The sequence below is a fragment of the Ptychodera flava genome, chromosome 12 (assembly GCF_041260155.1).
Source record: "Ptychodera flava strain L36383 chromosome 12, AS_Pfla_20210202, whole genome shotgun sequence".
Classification (NCBI taxonomy): domain Eukaryota; kingdom Metazoa; phylum Hemichordata; class Enteropneusta; family Ptychoderidae; genus Ptychodera; species Ptychodera flava.
In genome coordinates this window covers 36,039,520-36,058,933 of record NC_091939.1, presented here as the reverse complement: position 1 = coordinate 36,058,933, position 19,414 = coordinate 36,039,520, and the positions used below count along the sequence as shown (strand labels likewise).

The following is a 19,414-nucleotide window of genomic DNA, read 5'->3' as shown; positions in this document are numbered from 1 at the left end:
TAAACAATTACATTCCATCCTCTGGATGGTAGGAAATTTTGATTTCATTTTGAATGATTGATAACAATGATTTCATAAATACCAATAAAAATTCTAAAACCCATGAAAAACTTATGAAGTGTCTTTATTTTGTCCTTTCACTTCATATAATTGTACAAAAAATGAATCTTGCACCATATTAGTCGATAAAAATATTGACTAATTCAATTTTGCAAATTGATATAAATACAATATTTTGCTTATTCTTTGTATTTCCAAGACTAGTAATAGCAGTGCTCATATGGGGGCAGAATATTTCTACCAAAAATACAGAAACATCCAAATGGTAAGCTGCTGTGCCTGAAATGGGCAAAGTCACTCATTTTGAAATGTTGCTACATGTATTTCAATTCTCTGCAATGGATAGAGTCAGTCAAATTCAAGAAAGATCAACTAACATTTGGACAAGTTTTCATGCTTCCTCATCCTAGTAGAGACGCCAAGCTCTTTCAGTTTCTTTTTTAATTCTGACACGGAAAACAATTCTTATTCTTTCAAAGTTTCCAATTCTTTTTTACAATCTTCCCGTAAATCCTTACCTACTGTCTTTCTACGTCTAACCCTTCTTTCTTGTTTGAGAATACATGGTCGTTTAACTCGATAACACTTACTTAACTCATGCATTCTTTTGGTTGCAGCCAAGGCCTCATAACTTGAGTTATGCTTGTTAGTCCCCACGGACATCGTCCTGGGGGACTTATAGGTTTGGTCATGTCCGTGCGTGTGTGCGTGCATCCGTCCGTGCGTGCGTCCGTCCGTCCGTCCGTCCGTCTGTTCACGCAGATATCTCAGAGATGCCTGGAGCGATTTCATTCAAACTTGGTACAAGGATTACTTCATATGTCATACAGATGCACATCAATTTGTTTTGTGATACAATCCAATATGGCTGTCAGGCGGCCATTTTATTACGATTTTTTATGTACAGAGCCATAACTCAGGCATGTTTCAAATGATTTTATTCAAAGTTGGTACAAGGACGTTGACTAATGTCATAGATATGCACCTCAATTTGTTTTGTGATACGATCCATATGGCCGCCGTGCGGCCATTTTGTTACGATTTTTTCATGTACAGAGCCATTACTCAGGCATGTTTCAACAGATTTTATTCAAAGTTGGTACAAGGACATTGACCAATGTCATAGCTATGCACATCAATTTGTTTTGTGATACGATCCAATATGGTCGCACAGCGGCCATTTTGTTGCAATTTTTTCATGTACAGAGCCGTAACACAGGCATGTCTCAACCGATTTTAATCAAATTTGCTACAAGGACATTGACCTATGTCATACATATGCACATTTATTTGTTTTGTGATACGATCCAATATGGCCACCGTGTGGCCATTTTATTACGATTTTTTCATGTCCTGGACTAGAACTCAGACATGTATCAAGCTAATTTATTCAAAGGTGTTTTTATCACAGATCTAATGAAGAGGACTCTATCCTCTCTGAGGACCTGTAATCAAAGTACCCATTAACAAGTGGGGACTGTGTCATCAACGATGACTTGTTGGATTTTAAGATGTGAACACTACCTTCAATATCATTTTCTTTTTCAACATGTTGACCAGTGAATTGTTTGATACTTTAGAGGTTATTACCCAATATCGCCTGTTCCTGTGTCGTATCAGCATGAGTGTCATTTGTGCTGTGTCAGACACGAGACGAGTGTCTGCCGTAGCACAAATGACACGAATGCTGATACGACACAAGGTAATGTTGACAGCGTCCATTGCAGAATGCCCACGTGTTCGCCTTTTGCGTTTGGGAGGAAATTACCTCTGTATTCAGAATGCCTGAGTATAAAAGCTCAAAAACTGATGCATCAAAAGCCAGAGTCTGCCTGCTTGTACAGTAGGATATCATCCAACAGCTAAAGTTTTTTGTTGGAAGGGATATATCTAACACATAATAGCATAGCTAGCAATGCCAAGACATCATCAATCACTATCACATTGCTGAATTAGAAGTGGAAACTGCTCTCTCAATATATAGTTGAGTTATGGTTGAAAAACATGAAAAAATTGCAATTAAATGGCCACCAGGCAGCCATATTGGATCATATCACAAAATAATTTGATGTGCATATTATATATATATATATATATATATATATATATATATATATATATATATATATATATATATATATATATATATATATATATATATATATATATATCAGGGCTCGAAATTAGCGGTAGTCCCGCGTCCACAGACTACCAACTTTTCCCTGGGGCTACCAAAACCCATAAAATGGTAGCCCACAGACTACCAAAGCCAGGGACATGAATTACTTAGTGGGCGACATGATATTGATCGCTTTGAGATGACCGACGCTCATACAGTCAACCCAGCTGGACACAGAAAGGCCAGACTATGACTTTTTATGCAAATTAAAAGGCGACAGTGCAGTCGAAATTTGTAGCGACAAACTTTCAATAAAATATCATTATCTGAACTGATGAACTTAGATGATAGGCTCTAGAAATGATTGCCAACGAAAATTTATTTTCATAGTTTTATATTTAATCACAATGTATCAATCAAATTAAACACAAAATTATTCAAACTGTGAAGAAAAAGCTGTCGGGCCATCCACAAATTACACTTTCCGAAGTGTACATGATCATGCCATGATAGCGTTCTATGGTGGAGAAGTATAGCCAAAATTGCCACGAAAGTATTAGGAACATGACTTTACAAAGTTGTCATCCAGAAATTCTTCGCCAACCTATTTTAAGCCATGTTATGTACACGTGCTGAGTGAAAAGTTGTCATGGCGAACAACACAATTTGCATAGAAGCTCTGCATATGTGTGAATAGGTCGTCAAACTTTGAGGCATCACCGTTGTCCACATATGCTGTACCATTTTCCTAAGGCTATGATCTGCAGGTATTGATGACAAATGACTTGAAAAGTCACTTCATAAATATATAGATGTAAAAATATCCTTTACAAAAAATCTCTTCATGGGCTACCAGATCTTGTCACTGGGCTACCAACTTCAGAAAATGGTAGCCCAATCGGACTACCAGGGAAAAACGTTAATTTCGAGCCCTATATTATGTGCGTATATGCCATAGTACTTTATCGGTGTATTAACACTGAATGAAATCGGTTTAGGGATAGTTGAGCTATAGTTCAAAACATGATGAAATTGCAATAAAATGGCTGCCAGGTGGCCATATTGGATCGAATCATGAAATAAATTGACATGCATGTATGCCACTGTACAGTAGTTGATCCTTGCACACAGTTTGAAAAAATCGGCTCAGGGATAAGAGAGAAATTAACGGCTGCCGATGGACGGAAGGGCGGACAGATATATGGGACCCAATCTATAAGTCCCCGCCAGACTACATCCATGGGGACTAAAAGTTGATAACATTGTAAGAAATAAGTATGCCTGTAAAACTGGTTATCACAACACTATTTTCATTCAAAAATTATCTCAGCTGACACTGTTGCAATGACAAATTGTACTGACCAACATGGAGGACAAATATGGCTGCAAATTCACTTTTGTCAGACTTCCTACAACAACATGTACCAGAGCTTATATTTATTTATTTATTTGTTACATTTCTTGTAAAGTTCCATTGTCTTTACTACATACTTGTTGATGTAATTCTTTATCGTATGTAACAAAAAATATAAATCTTGATTTACAAAAATACATAAGCTTGGTAACAGAATGCCAACTTCTATGGGAATTTGCTCACAATATTGTTTACATACTGACGAAACTTGATTTTTTGCACGTTGACTGCTTGTTCAGCAAGATATCATCCAACAGCGTAGGTATTGGAAATTTTTTTTGTTAGAAAGGATATATCTAACATGTAGTAGCATGCTAGTAGTGCAACTATTACATCGATCACCAACACATGGCTGCATGCTCCTAATATCTGAATTTTCCTTTTTTCTGCGATAAGTGTTGCTTGTTTGATTTTCCCATCTTCAATTAAGGACAACCAACGGCAGTGGTTCTGGCACACTGGCTTCTTTGATAATCTCATCCAGATCATCATTTACCTGTAAGATATAATGCATTACACCCTCAAAGTTACAATCAATAGTTCAACATAATAAAGGTATACATGTCTATGAAGATGATGTACTTCAATCACAGTGTTTCATCCAGGGTGACATCAACAGGGGGGATTTTCCCCCTTTACCTGAAATTTAGGGGAGATTTCACCAAGTTCATGTGTTCTACTTGTATCTCTTTGCTGTGAATGGCACCATTTCATGGGGGGGGGTTGTTGGTCCACCCTTGAAATATTACTAGGAGATGCCAACAGGTCAATAGAGGTTGAATCCCCCGTCCCGCTGTCTAGATGAAACACTGCAATCATTCCCCTGGCTGCTCATAACAAATACATTTTTGTTGATGGTGGTGTTATCAGTTACATCTGAAATACATGCTACATCAACATGAACATTACATGGAGCAATTGTTCAATTTGAAATTTGCGAACTGGGTTTGGTAGCTATTTACATCTCCATGCCATAGTACTTTATGGGTGTATTAACACTGAATGAAATTGGTTCAGGGATAGTTGAGCTATAGTTCAAAACATGATGAAATTACAATAAAATGGCTGCCAGGTGGCCATATGTGATCGAATCGTGAAATAACTGGACATGCATATGTATGCCACAGTAGTTGCACACAGTTTGAAAAAAATCCGCTCAGGGATAACAGAGAAATAAACGGCTGCCGATGGACAGAAGGGCAGACGGATGGGACCCAATCTATAATTCCCACCAGACTACATCCACGGCGACTAAAAAGTTGATAACATTGTAAGAAATGTTTGCCTGTAAAACTGGTAATCACAACACCATTTTCATTCAAAAATTATCTCAGCTGGAACTGTTGCATGACAAATTGTACTGACCAACATGGAGGACAATATGTGGCTGCAAATTCACTTTTGTCAGAGACTTCCTACAACAACATGTACCAGAGCTTAGTAACAGAATGCCAACTTCTATGGGAATTTGCTCACAATATTCTTTACATACTGACGAAACTTGATTTTTTTGCATGTTGACTGCTTGTTCAGTAAGATATCATCCAACAGCGTAGGTATTGGAAATTTTTTTTTGTTGGAAAGGATATATCTAACATGTAGTAGCATGCTAGTAGTGCAACTGTTACATCAATCACCAAACACATGGGTGCTTAGTGTGCTCCTAATATCCAGAATTTTCCTTTTTTCTGCGATAAGTGTTGCTTGTTTGATTTTTCCATCTTCAAGGACAACCAACGGCAGTGGTTCTGGCACACTGGCTTCTTTGATTATCTCATCCAGATCATCATTTACCTGTAAGATATAATGCATTACACCCTAAAAGCTACAATCAATATATACCCGGTAGTTCATTATAGTAAAGGTATACATGTCTATGAAGATGATGTACTTCAATCACAGTGTTTCATCAAGGGTGACATCAACAAGGGGGATTTTCCCCCTTTACCAGAAATTTAGGGGGAGATTTCACCAAGTTCATGTGTTCTACTTGTATCTCTTTGCTGTGAATGGTACCATTTCATGGGGGGGGGGGGGGGGGTGGCGCGCTGGTCCACCCTTGAAAAATTACTAGGAGATGCCAACAGGTCAATAGAGGGGGAATCCCCTGTCCCGCTCTCTAGATGAAACACTGCAGTCATTCTCCTGGCTGCTCATAACAAATACATTTTTGTTGATGGTGGTGATGACAGTTACATCTGAAATACATGCTACATCAACATGAACATTACATGGAGCAACTGCTCAATTTGAAATTTGCAAACTCGGTTTGGTAGCTATATTTACATGCTCCCTGCATCTGTTCAAAAGTGCCAGTAGTAAGTCCTTTCTCTTTGCTTGAAAGAGTTGTTTTTGAAGATCAACCTGTACTTCATTTGGCAATACAGCGAGAAGGATATTTATTTCTTGTTTCAACTGATCATTTGTTTTATTTTCATCCTTTGAGTTATTTATTTCCTACTCCTCTGTTATACAAATTGGGTTAACATGAGGCATGCGTTCAGGGTATTTTTTTTGGACGAGGCAATCAGTGATAATCTTGAACAGCCTAGATTTTGCAGTGCTTTCGAAGTGAAGCAATGCAACTGATAGATTGTTGCCAGCAATTGAAACAAGTTTCATATTAGGAGTTGGCATCAGATATTTGCTTCTTCGCAGCAATACTCTAATTCCTGCAAATCATATTCATAACTGGGATGATATCTAGGCCGAGACTCATAATTATTGAGGGAGAGCATTTCAAAAATTAAAGCTGCAAGCAGCGTTGGCAGTGCCCAAGCCTAATATTACATATACACACAAAAATTGACCTTGAATTTGGGTATTTGAGAAAAGATTTTTATCTTATAGTACTCGTTATGTACCAAAATTCGGTGCTCTTGCCCTATTTGTCAGCCTAGAATTAGATATGCACATAGTAATAAGGTCTGGGCAGGTGCGATATTGTCAAAATATTTCTATCCCAAAGTGCTCCCTATGTATTGAAATTTGGCTCTCTAGGTCATTTGGCTAAATTAGATTAAGATATGAGCATAATTAATTAGGTCTGGTCACGTGCCATATTGACAAAAGATTTCTATCCCATAGTACTCCTTGTGTACCAAAAAGCTGCACTCTAGCCCTATTGGTTAGCTTAGAATTAGTTATGTGCATAATTAATGAGTCTGGTCATGTGACATATTGACTCTTTTACACAAGTATGAGCTCTTTGTTACCAATCAGTAAATTTGGTGCGTTCGTAGGGACGAACTAAACCAACCAACAAACTGTGGTGTAATATTGTTATTTGGGTCAATTATATATGGAGCATATGTGGAGAAACAAGGATTTGACATCTTATGAAAAAGACGACAAGACACATAATATTGGAAGATGAACACTTTTAATAAAAAGGTAACTTACAAGATTTGGCTGAGAAACAACAAAGATAAAAAGATGTCGTTATAGCAGGTTATGGTGGTTTTTTTTGTAATAACTAACAAACGGAAGTTTTTAAAGAAATAACAAACATAGTCAACTTCCAATCATCAGCAGAAGTGGTTTTGAATAAATAAATAAATAATAAATAAATAACAAAACTTTAATGAAACAACATAAAGCAATGTCAAACACCAGCAGGTGACAGTGTTGTTTTTTATAACAAATTACTAATAAAACTAAGTTTTAAAGAAATAAGAAATATTGTGAAATGTCAATGCTCAACAGGTGAAAACATTGTTTTTAAAATAAATAATATCTAAGCTAATAACTGGGAAAGAAACACAGTTTCAAAGATACAACAAACATAAACAAATGGGAATCACCTACGGGTGAAAGTGTTTTTTATAAGAAATAATTAACAAAAGTTGTAAAGGGACACAAACATAAACAAATGTCAATCACCAGCAGGTGAAAATGTTGTTTTTTCAGAAATAACTAATTAACTAGGTTTGAAGAGAAAAAAGAAACATCAAAAATTCCATCTACCAACAAGTGAAGTGTTGACTTTTTTATGAGAAATATGAAGATACTCAAAGTAAGTGAATGTGTTGAATATTTTGGAAGTCACAAGTATTAACATGTGTCAATTACCAGAATAAGTGTGTATATTTTGCCAAAGCGAAAAAATGAACAGAATCTAGAAACAAGGTGTCAATTAGCGTGTGATAGTGTTGATTTAAAAACTGTGGGAGGGATTGCGCTTGTGATAAAAGTGAGTTTCAGTCACCGGCAATTTTAAGATAGCAAATAGATGTTTAAGTGTTTATATGAGAGATGAGAACCCTCCATGTTGAAAAGTAAGGAGCCCTGTAGAAGTCCGAGAAAGAAACTAATGGGGTGATAAAATTTATGGAAGGTATGAAGTGATGAAACAGTTTGATTACTCTTGTGTACGTGTGTGGTGTGAAAGAAGTGATGACACGTGTATTTTTGTCATATTGAATGCAGAAAGGAGTATCTTGTTTGAGAAGAGCTAATGAAATGTCATCAGCAGTGAATACTGTGAGTGGTGGACCAGGAGAGAGAGAGAGAAGTTTTCTGGAAGGAGAGTGGAAATGTATGAAGTCAGAGTAGTTTTAGTGAATGTGAGATCAAAGGTGTTGTTATTTTGCTTTACGGTGATAGATCCTGTGAAATGTATTGCCATGTCTTTAGTGCGCTGGGTTGAGTTGCACTTTGTGCATTTAAGAAGAGTTGGTAAAGGGGTGAGATAAGGGGCTGTTTGGTTACAGTTTTTTTTCATGCAGAGGAGTGTTTTTGTGAACGAACAAATGCTTGGAGTGGTGATGATTGTTTCACTGTTAGGATCTGAGTAGGACGTGACAACATTGTCTGGGGTTGGTGCTGGTGCGATGGTTGTGTTTGTTGTTGTGGTTAGGTATTTAGTGCCAAGGTATGATCTGATAGTTAGGTTTTGTAAGGTGTATGAGTGATTCAACTGGAGTGTGTTGGTTAGAGGGCCCCAAACAGCTAAACGTATGGCATGTGTGCTATCCGCTATGATATGGTTCTGGAGGGGGAGGTTTCTTTTGGTTGTTTGTATGCTGGACTGAGTTGAATCCTGCTGAATAACTTTGGCAGTGATGTGTACTTGTTGGTGATCTTGTTTGAGTGGAATTGTGTCTAGAGGGGAGATGGTGATTGGTTCTTCGGCGTAAGGGAATAGACAGGAATTGACGTTTTTAATTGTGGTGTTAAATTGCAGTTTAACTTCATCTTCATTGATATTGTTAAAGCATGGTTGTATTTTTACGTTGTGCAGCGTGATGGCTTGTTTTTTTGTTGCAGAAATGTTAAGTGGATCAAAATGTTTGGTGCTATAGAATGATACAAATCGCATGTATATGTTGGCTGAGGTCTGCAATTTTCCGGTATTCTGTTGCTGATTTGAGTGATTCGATGAACGTAGCCAGTGATTGTTGTTGGATTGTCTTGAGTTCTTTTTGGATCTGCAGCATTCTTTTCTTGTGTGGTATGTCTGCATGGGTGAAAAAGAAAGGAGGAATTGTGGTTCAGTGGTTAGTGTATAAGACTCACAATGAGAGGATTGTGGGTCAATACCTGGACCCAGATTTTGTTGTTGACTTCTATAAGAGGATGTTGAGTTAGTGGCAATGATGTTGTGCCCTTGAGCAAGGCACTATACTTCTTGTTGCTCTGAGGGCTTGGGGAAGATTTAATTTTTCAGAGTTAATCAGGCTATGTTCATTAAATAAGGTCAAAATAAATAAAATAAAATAAAGCAATATGATATTGGAGGAGATTATTATTAGTAAATGGTATTAATAGTATTTATAATGAAGTGTAATTGATAGTTTGAGTTGTGTTATATCATACATTGAGGTGGCATACCCACTTTGTAATATTTTATTAAAATACCTTATTTTAATGGTTGTGGTTGATATTTGATGTTGCAACTATGTGTGGATCATGTGATATGAAAGGAAAAGTTAGATTTTGGTGGCCCACTTAAATTGTGTCTTAACATTGAATGTCTGGTAGTGGTGTTTTTGGCAACTGAATATGGGATTAGATATGCGTTTGAAAGAAATCTATGCTACTGTTTGTGCAGTATCACTGTTGTGTGCAGATTGCGCTGGTTAATGGTTATACCATTGCTGCAGAAGATCAAGTAAGCGAGGCTTTTGAAAAATGGAAAGGGGAGTTTGGTTGATATCACCAGAGGTAAAGGCATAGTGTTTGCAGTTGGAATATTGAATTGTAGGATAGTGCGCGTGGGATGTGTGTTGTTGATCGAACATCGGATACTGTGATTCAGCACAACAATAAAATTTGAGATATTTGGAAATGCTGGGATGTTAAAAATCCACTTGGGCAATGACATGTTTTTAATGATATTGCATGATCTACGTGCAGTTGGAACCTCAAATATTGATCATAGATATTAAAAAAAAATAGAGTCAATGACTCTGACACACTCACATCTGAGGTATGGCTTGTGTAGATATACACATTTTAGTAGTGTAGTTGGTGCTGATGATAGCACTGACAAGAAGAATATGATTGATAAAGATGTGCCATAAAAAAGGACATACCCACATACATACATACATACATACATACATACATACATACATGCATCCTTTCCACTGTATAACTCTCATTTGTCATACATTTACATGACAAATGGGAGTTAATAATGTGTTTTAAAAATATGACAGAGTTGGAGTGCCACTTCAAGAATGTGCTGTAAATGATGAAATGTAGGAAATTTAATTGTTTGGAGTAATTACCAGAGTCAGCTGTAGATGGGAACAGCTGTTTTCTTGCAGTCTGGATATGTGATATATTTGGGTCTGCAAAATAGAAAAGGACATATGTAAGGGATGGAGATAATATATGAGCATATGAGAAGATAGAAGCTTAATTAGTAGGACTGGTAATTGATGTTTTGAAGCAGGGTCTGTTGTGTTTGTGTTCTTTTTGTTATAAATCTGGAAAATAAGAAAGTGAAGACTGAGATTGACATCTGACTGTGTTTCAGTCCCCAGTGCAACAGTGTGTGTATATGGGCATTGGCTAAGGTCATACTGTCACTGATGGCAAAATTAACAGTATTCTGTGAAATCTCATCTCAATTGTCGCATATCGTGTAATAATAAATTGTGCACAAGACCAAAACTTGTCTATGTCGGGTTTGTCACACTTGAAGCTTCTTTGAATGACAAAAGAGAGAAGCCATGTTGCGAGTCTGTCTTTTCTATTTGTTTGCAGTACAACTATCCTTGAATGTTAAACAACTCCATACAAAACTTTGTCTGTTAACATGTCAACTTCAGTGTGCATCCTCCTCACATGTAATGTTTGATAAATCACTATCAATATTACAATACCATGCCACTTTCTTAAAACAATTAATTTACTCTCATTAATTATGCCAATTTTAAATAATACCGTAGCTGTAATAATGCTACACAACTCCATACAAACTTTTTTTTTGCTGGCATGTCTACTTAAAGCTGCAACCATCAATCTCAGGGATTGCACTCCACCCAGTATTTACCAACTCCTGGTGCTTATCTTCACACCAGAACTATTAATCCCATAAGTTATATTTGTCGCCTAATCTTAGCATTTGTTTCACAGTGATTCATTATGGTTATAGTTACATGATTTCACATGCTGTGCTCCTTGGGACTAAGGGGAATGGTAGGGTAGCAGTGATAACCGGCTACAAGTGGCTTTACAGTCAATGTATGCCTCCATCAAAGTCTCTCTGTAGGTGTTGTTTCTTAGATTCATTCAGTCATTTCTTGTAAGTTCAAGTTTATGCAAGCATGAGGGGAAATTTCAACGGCTTTCAAACACATCAAACCAAAGTTTTGATGCTAGAAGAGTGGTTCACATATAGGTGAGGCCGTGTAGTCTCGATTGCTAACAATGTGCAACTGAGTGATGGGCACCAGAACATGGTAACAGAGCATGCTAGTGGTGACCAAATGAAAAAGCCTGAGCTCGTCTATTTAGGTAGAACTAATTAAAGTACTGAATCAGCTGCATCCGATGCAACGATTGCCAATAGTATCCCTTTTCCCTGTGAGTAATTTGAGTGTTTGGCTGGCAATGAGTCCATAACCTTCCCCACTTCACCATACAAGTTGTGAAGCATGTTATTCTATGGCAAAGACCCTGATCAGTATCGCCTAAAAACATTTACTGTCCACAGGAATGGCTGAAATGCTCTTTTTAACCAAAGATTAAAAACACTAACACTAAAATATAAAATTTTGAGATCTCTTTGCCAGGCTTTCCCCAACAGCTGTAAAACAATGAGTTGCATAAGCTGTTTATTTACCGTCCAATTATAAGATTAGCTAACTTGCCAAACACCCTCACCAAATAAATAGTTACGGTAGCGATGCCTGTTACTGCACGATTTTTACGCTCCCATATATGCATATGTATATATGCAAATGGGAGGTATTCGTATAAGGTGGCAAAATGGCATCTGTGTGTATGTACGTAAGTATGTATGTATGTCTGTTAGTCCGTCCACATCAAAAACTCCTAAACCGTAGCACCTACTGTCTTAGTATTTGGTGTACAGGTGCACCTAGGGGTGGAGATGTGAATTTGTTCAAATGAACATGTCAGTGCAAAAAATATGCAAATGAGGGGGAAAAAGGAAAAATCCTGCAAATGGCTAAAACTCAGTGAGCATTGGTCAGATTTGGTTGAAACTTGGTATGCAGATTTCTTTATTTAGGTATTCTAAATTATGTGTGCAAAAATTGGGATGAAATTTGCATGTTTGTATTTTTAGGGTATTTTTTCCGTTTTTAGTCAAAAAATCTTGTTCTCTGAAATCGCTCGTCTGCATTGCTATGAAACTTAATATTCATGTTCCTCAGAATGACCTCAGTCATGCTTGTACAAATTGTATTGATATTGTCATATTTGTAATTTTGGGGCAATTTTCCCAATTTTTGATAAAAAAATTTTTAATCCAAAAACTGCTGATTTGATAGCTTTGATACATATATTTGGTATACAGGTATCTAAGATTAATCTCAATATAATTTATTGAAGATATGTTGAAACTGGCAATTTTTTTTTTTTTTTTGGGGGGGGGGGGGGGGGGGGGGGCAATTTTTGCCTTTTTGGTCAAAAAGTTTTTCTCCTATAACTTCTGATCTGGTAGCTTTGATATCTAGTGTACAGGTTCCTAGGGTTTATGTTAATTGGATATATTTAAAATTAGGATGAAATCTGCAATTTTGTATTTTGGGTGGCAATTTTTCTCATTTTTGGTCAAAAAATTTGTTTCTCAAAATTTACCAGTCTGATTGCTTGATATTTAGTGAACCGGTCCTTAGGGTTTCTGTTAATAAGATATATTGAAATTAAGTTGAAATCCGGAATTTTGAAGGCAACTTTGCGAAACTTTCAGTTTTACTAGGACATCTTTCATTTTGTATTTAAGATTTTTTTGGTAATTTTATACCTACTGGAACTAAGAGTATATAATGTGGTGATTTAGTAAGCATTTGATATGGTAAACTGTATTTGGTGTTGAAATGCGGTAAAAAAAATCCTGGCAGATTTTGAAAAAATTCCAAACAAATGCCAATAAAAAATTCAGCCAGAGAAGGTTTGACAAAAAGAAAAAGTGGAGTGGGGAGAGTGGGGAAAAAAGAATGTACAATGGATCGGATAAAAAAGATAATGTACCCCATCGATCTTCCAGACACCATCCCTTATCAAATGGTCCACCCTGATGTATTTTTGTGCACAATTAACCATGCAGTGTATTTTAGTTGAAGATGTGAGGTTAGGTAAGGATTTGAAAGGAATAGTCAAGTTCACCACAGTTTAACTTTATCTCTTGTGTCATCATCCTTGTGTAATTGATTAAGTTTGTAAGTTGTTCCAGATGTGGATGTACCAGCTGTTCTGGAAGAAAACAATGTTTACTTTTTCCTGTAGGGTTTCTGAGTTGATGATTGTATGTTGAAATTTCTCCATATGGGCAAAGTGTAAACATTGGTTGCATGTTATGTATTTCAGTCTATGTCATTATGTCAAATATTCTAAATGAAAAATCAAGAACAGTTTACTGTGTGCTTGTAAAAGATAACATATTTGTCAATACATAAACTGCCTTGCAGATTGATTGTCTTAAATATTATCACAGAAGTAGAAAAGGAAAAGAAACTATCAAATTGCTGTAACATATTCACTCTCAGTGCCTGTATAGGCCTATACTTAACTATTCTATCATTACACTCAGCTGTTTGTTATATCTTTATCACTCTCCATGGGCCAAGGCACACTTGGGGTCAATGTCATCACTCTGTACCAGTCTGTGTATGTCAGTCTGTCTGTATATGTATGTCCATGTTTCATACAATTTGACTTGTTTTGATAACTACCGTATATGGGAGCGAACAGTGATGTTGTCACTATTTTTTTCAAAGCCATAGTTCACATCGAAGACAGAGAGGAAACCCCAATAAACCATACATTTCCTGAAAGCTGAATATCTGAAATTTATTATGATTTAAAAAAATTCTTTGTATCCCGACATGGGCATGTTTTTAGGGCAAAAAAACTCAATTTTGCAATTTTTTCATTCAAAAGAATTTAAGTCAAAAACTTTCAATCACTTTCTTAAACTTAATATCTCATTCAAAACTAGAGCTCACTGGAATAAAAATGGATATTTTGTTTTGTGTTATCTGCTTTCATTCACAAATTACAGAACTCAGAAGTTGGAAGTTCAGAAAAATTGCTATGAATCACGCTGAGTCAAATTCAACTTTTGATAATTCAAGCGTGGAGTCCATTACTGGCAAAATGAAAATCCGTTTACAGTCGGACGCTGTTTATCCAAACTTGTTGGGCGGTCGGTAATTTGTTCGGAAAATCGATCGTTCGGATAATCGGTCTTATAACTATAAATGTCAGTGTTCATGGGACCATGAACATTTGTTTGGATAAACCGAATTTCAGATAATCGACTTTCGGATAAATGGCGTCCGACTGTATATGTACGATATGTATACAAGCATGTGTGAAATTTTGGGACGATTTGGCCGACGCAAAGCGAAGTTAAATTCTTTTGAAGTTGTAAAAAACGGTAAAAGAAGAAATCGAGAAAACACTGCAAACAAAAACACATACTGCAGGGGTTCTATGGCCCACTATTTTAGAAATGCGCGGTTTTTAGACAATCCGTAATCCTTTTCACCAATACGCGTGTAAAATAATGAGGGGCAGTATCAGCCCTACCCATTTATGTAAAAAAGTGAAATTTCACAAGAATCGCCTTCTAACATGCATCGCTACCTTAACATTTGCGCAGCACAATGATTGACAGCAAACTGTGCATACAATGTATATGAAGTCAATGCAAGCATAACTTTTGATCATACAGGGTAGTAAATTCAGTAAAAAAGCGTCTTGGTTTGTTTTATGGTCAGAGAATAAACCACAGAAATCTATTTCAAATGTATTCATAGTCAATCTGACCAAGTTGTTTTACATTTTGTGCAGTATAACTTCTGATATAGCCTTTTTTGGGGAAGTGTGTATGTGAAGTGACCCCTTCGAGTGCCAAGTAAGAAATGCGAACAAAAGCTGTAATCTTCCTTGTATACCCTATTGCTGCTTTAATACATCACTATGTACATGTACAATAATCAACCACTCTCTCACAATAATTTACTCTCATTAATTTATAATTTTGTATGATACCCCTAGCCTTACTTATGCTACAAAACCGCCAAAAAAGGTATGGCTGCTGACATATTTTCGTGAGTGTACATCCATCCCTCATATCATGTTTCATACACCAATGTCTATACTGGGTTGTTATTTAAAATTAGCATAATTTATGAAAATAAATTAATTATTGTAAGAGAGTGGTAAAGCATCATACATTAATGTAGATAATGATGTATCAAACATAATATATGGGATGGTTGCACATTCATGTTGACATCAGCTCGCTAAGTTTTTTTATGCAGTTTGTTACCATTAGTAAGGCTAGGGATACCCTTTAAAATCAGGATAATTAATGAAAATAAATAAAGTATTGTAAGAGAGTTGTATAGTATTGTACTTAGATAGTGATGTATCAAACATGATATGTTGGATTAATGCACACTCAATTTTACATGTCAGCAGATGATGCAGTTGTATAGCACTAGCAAGGCTGGAAGTATCATTTAAAATTATTATAATAATAACAAAGGATACCAGTGTTCTCCCCAGGCCATTTTAGCGTAGCGGTCCCGCTACGCTTTCACCTCTCCCCGCTACGCTTTGATTCTCCCCGCTACGCTTTAAAATATTCCCGCCATCCTTTAGTTCACACGCTAGTGCTCTGCGTAGCTACCAGCTGTTGCATGCATTGTCTACACATTAGCGCTCACTGCAACTTTCAACCTGGTGAAAGAGTGGAACGTGTGAAGTATGGTATGCGTCCGATAACTTGTCCGTAAGTGTTGAGAGGAACGTTAAAACAATAGAAGAATCGGCTGGGTTGTTCACAAGTTTTCATTCTACAACGACTATTACGACCAACAAAGACCTTTAGTCGGTATACATCGAGGACAAGTATTCACAGAGTTAGGCGGTGTAGCACTAGCGGGGCCTTGATCACATTCCATGCTTTGATCAACGAATTGGACCGCAAAAGAAACAAAAGAAGCAGTTGACTAGTGAGATTGATTATGATTTTACAACGATGATCTCTTTTTTTGTCCGAGCGATCACGATCGCGATCGAGTTCACATCGCATAAATTCCAATATGGCGGCGGCCATGTTGGCCGACGTGTTTATAACGTGTTGACATTGATCCTGGCGTCGCGTGTGGTTCCACTCTGACACGTTCTCTGAAAGATTTTACACCTGATTTTCGAGTGATTCTAGTCGTACTGAGTTCATGTCTTGTGATCATCTTGGTGGTATTTTTAAAATCAAGAATCGAACGACGATGTTCAGTGGCAGTGGTTACGCGGGGGGGGGGGGGGGGGGGGGGGGGGGGGTGGTTGAAATGATCCCCGTGATGAAACATTATTCGCGGTGTTTGTCGTTCAAAAATGATATAAAACTCAATTACATTTGAATTGTGTAAAGCTTAAACTTATGAATTTTCCTCTTTGTTGGCAATTTTTGACAATTTTATTAGCAATATATGTATTAATGAAACTCCAATCAGACGAACCATTTCTTGCTTTCAATCTGAACTTGCTGTTACTGTTTGAATCTTCTATTTTAATTGCAATTGTACTATACTGTGATGATTTATTTAAGTGTAATAAAGAGTTTCCATGATGTTCAAATTGCATACTTGTGTGTTACCATTGCATTTTGTTGTGAGTGTACATGTATGCATGGGTGCATGTGCAAGCTTATATCCATATGCAAATGTAAATTAATGATATGCAAATGATTATGCAAATTAGCCGCTACGCTTTTGCTTGATCCTGGGGAGAACACTGGATAAAAAATCAATTATTGAAGGAGAGTGGTATGTATTGTATTGCAGTATAGGTAGTTATATATAAAAACTAATATTAGGGATAGATGCATACGCAAGTTTACATGTCAGCAGTTAAACTTTCCCATGTAGTTGTATACTGGTAGCACTGGTAATGCCAAAGGTATCATTTAATATTAACATAATAAATCAATTATTGAAAGAGAGTGGTCTAGTATTCTAGTATTGATTCTGATGTATCAAACATGACATGCTGAATGGATGCACAGTGAAGTAAAAATATGTCGGCAGAGAAAGTTTTGTATAAAGGTGTGGCTAGGGGTATCATTTAAAATCAGCAATATTAATGAGACTGAATTTATTGTTATAAGTGGGTGGTTAAGTATTGTAGTATTGATAATTATTTTTGAAACATGATGTGTGAGACAGATGCACACTCAAGTTGACATGTCAGCACACAGAGTTTTGTATGGCATTGTGTGGCATTAGTATGGCTAGTTTTGTTGTGCTAGAGATGTTTACTCAAGCAATATTATCCACTGAGTTGAAGATTGTTGCAGCCCCTTCTTGCCAGAGTAGACCCCCCCCCCCCCCCAAACAATATTCTTGAAACGGATGAAAACACTTGGCATTACAATCATACACAAAGTTTTCTTTGATTTAAAGGATATCATGACATGCCCGGCACCATAAACCTCACAAACAAAAATAAGTTTTTGTAACCCTTTGCTTGCCGGGCTAAAGATAACTAAATCATCACATAGCAAATATGATTAAATATTCTACCACCAAACAACCAACCAAATTACTTGTCACATGTCGGACACCAATGCCAGACCGTCTATCATCTACGTAGCCGACACGTATCGCCTGCAGACCTGATACGTCCGGCGATCAAATACTATGAAAAACAGTACAAAATGAACTCAAAGTGCACTATCAGTTTTTAAGTTCGTGGTAGAATAAGTCTGATACTTGCCATAAAATAGTACGAAAGTGATAGAAAGTCAACAAGGATTGAAAGTTTGTCGCGTCGGGGAGACCGGAAATTCCCCATCAAAGAAGGCAGGACCAATGACTTACGCCCTTCAAACTCAGCGTACAGCCTCAATCACAGTTCTAAATTAGCTCAACGCCATTTATTCATTCCACCATTCATTCAACCGAACAACTGTGCTGAACTGAATTCGTTTTCCACGTCAATATCATATGCTCTTGCGACACTCACAAAAAAAATACGCTTACCTTCGAAAGCTGATGTGTCAATATGGCGCATGTGACAAGGTCACGCTGTTCTCATTCTTAACGTTGATGGCGACATGACTAAACTTAACAACAGAGACTACGCACTCCCTCTCCAAACGAAAGTAATCATTACATTAAACACTACGCGGCGCAGTCTCTGTCTTCTAATACATGTATATACAGAGGCATGCACATAACCCTGATCATGATCGTGATTTCAACTGATGTCATTAAAAGAGCAACGGTATGTAACAACAACCTTATACAAGTTAGAATGTTTACGATAATTGTTCTAAGCCAAAGTCAAAGCTAAGTACGTTTTTATAGTTTCATTTGTTTGCAATGGAAGTTGAATAACTCATTCTATCAATCAAATGTACTGATGGCAATCGGGGAAAAATCAGTGCTGATTTTGTAATTGTTACGTGTGGTAACCTCACTGATCTTGGATAGTGTTACAGCGCTTGTCTTTTTAGTGTGGAGTTTCAGGGTTTGGCACACACGGATTTTTGTTTGGCACAGCCTAGGTTTACAGTTCGACACAAAGAAATACCAGACGGAAATGCAACATTTTATCCAAGACAGACGACACGTTTTCATTTCTGTCTTCGTCTGAGAATGCCGCACAGTGTAGTGTTGTTGCATGCAAATTTTATAAGCGAGTTGTTTTAACGGTCACAACTGTCGGTCTGAACAGAAAAGGACCCACGTTTGATCGTCGTTTCTTCGTATAGCTATCGCCTTGGAGTAATCTATCGAAATAATGCAAAATACACGGGGAAGAACCTACACCCGTGAAAAGGCAACCAGCAGTGATCTCCGGCAATAAGTAGTTCTCGAAATAGAGGAGATAGGTGGTGATCAGGCGACTGGTTTTGTATCTCGTGGATCATATGTACAAACAGCGAAGAAATTGCGATTGGCAGCAACGACCGTAGTAAAAGAAGATTTGGGTACATTTTTGCAAGACCGGTTCAGTAAATCCCCTAGAAACTATCGCCGTGGTCGACAAAGAGTGTTACTGGACGTTGAAGTTGAGTTCATAGAAGCCATCAAATCTCAGAAGCCCTCCGTTAGGGACCTTTCAGTTTTTACGGCCTTGGGGGCCGGCAAAATCTTGTCGCCGGT

The 19,414-nt window shown here is 37.1% G+C and overlaps 1 long non-coding RNA gene across 1 annotated transcript; it reads right to left on the bottom strand.

The window, feature by feature from the left end:
- Nucleotides 1-8,951: 8,951 nt before the first annotated feature.
- LOC139145755 (uncharacterized) lies at nucleotides 8,952-18,332 on the bottom strand. The gene is made up of 3 exons (XR_011555010.1): nucleotides 18,287-18,332; nucleotides 10,328-10,390; nucleotides 8,952-9,051 (listed from the first exon to the last, which is right to left on the bottom strand). It is a non-coding gene; the product is annotated as an uncharacterized lncRNA (long non-coding RNA).
- Nucleotides 18,333-19,414: the final 1,082 nt, after the last annotated feature.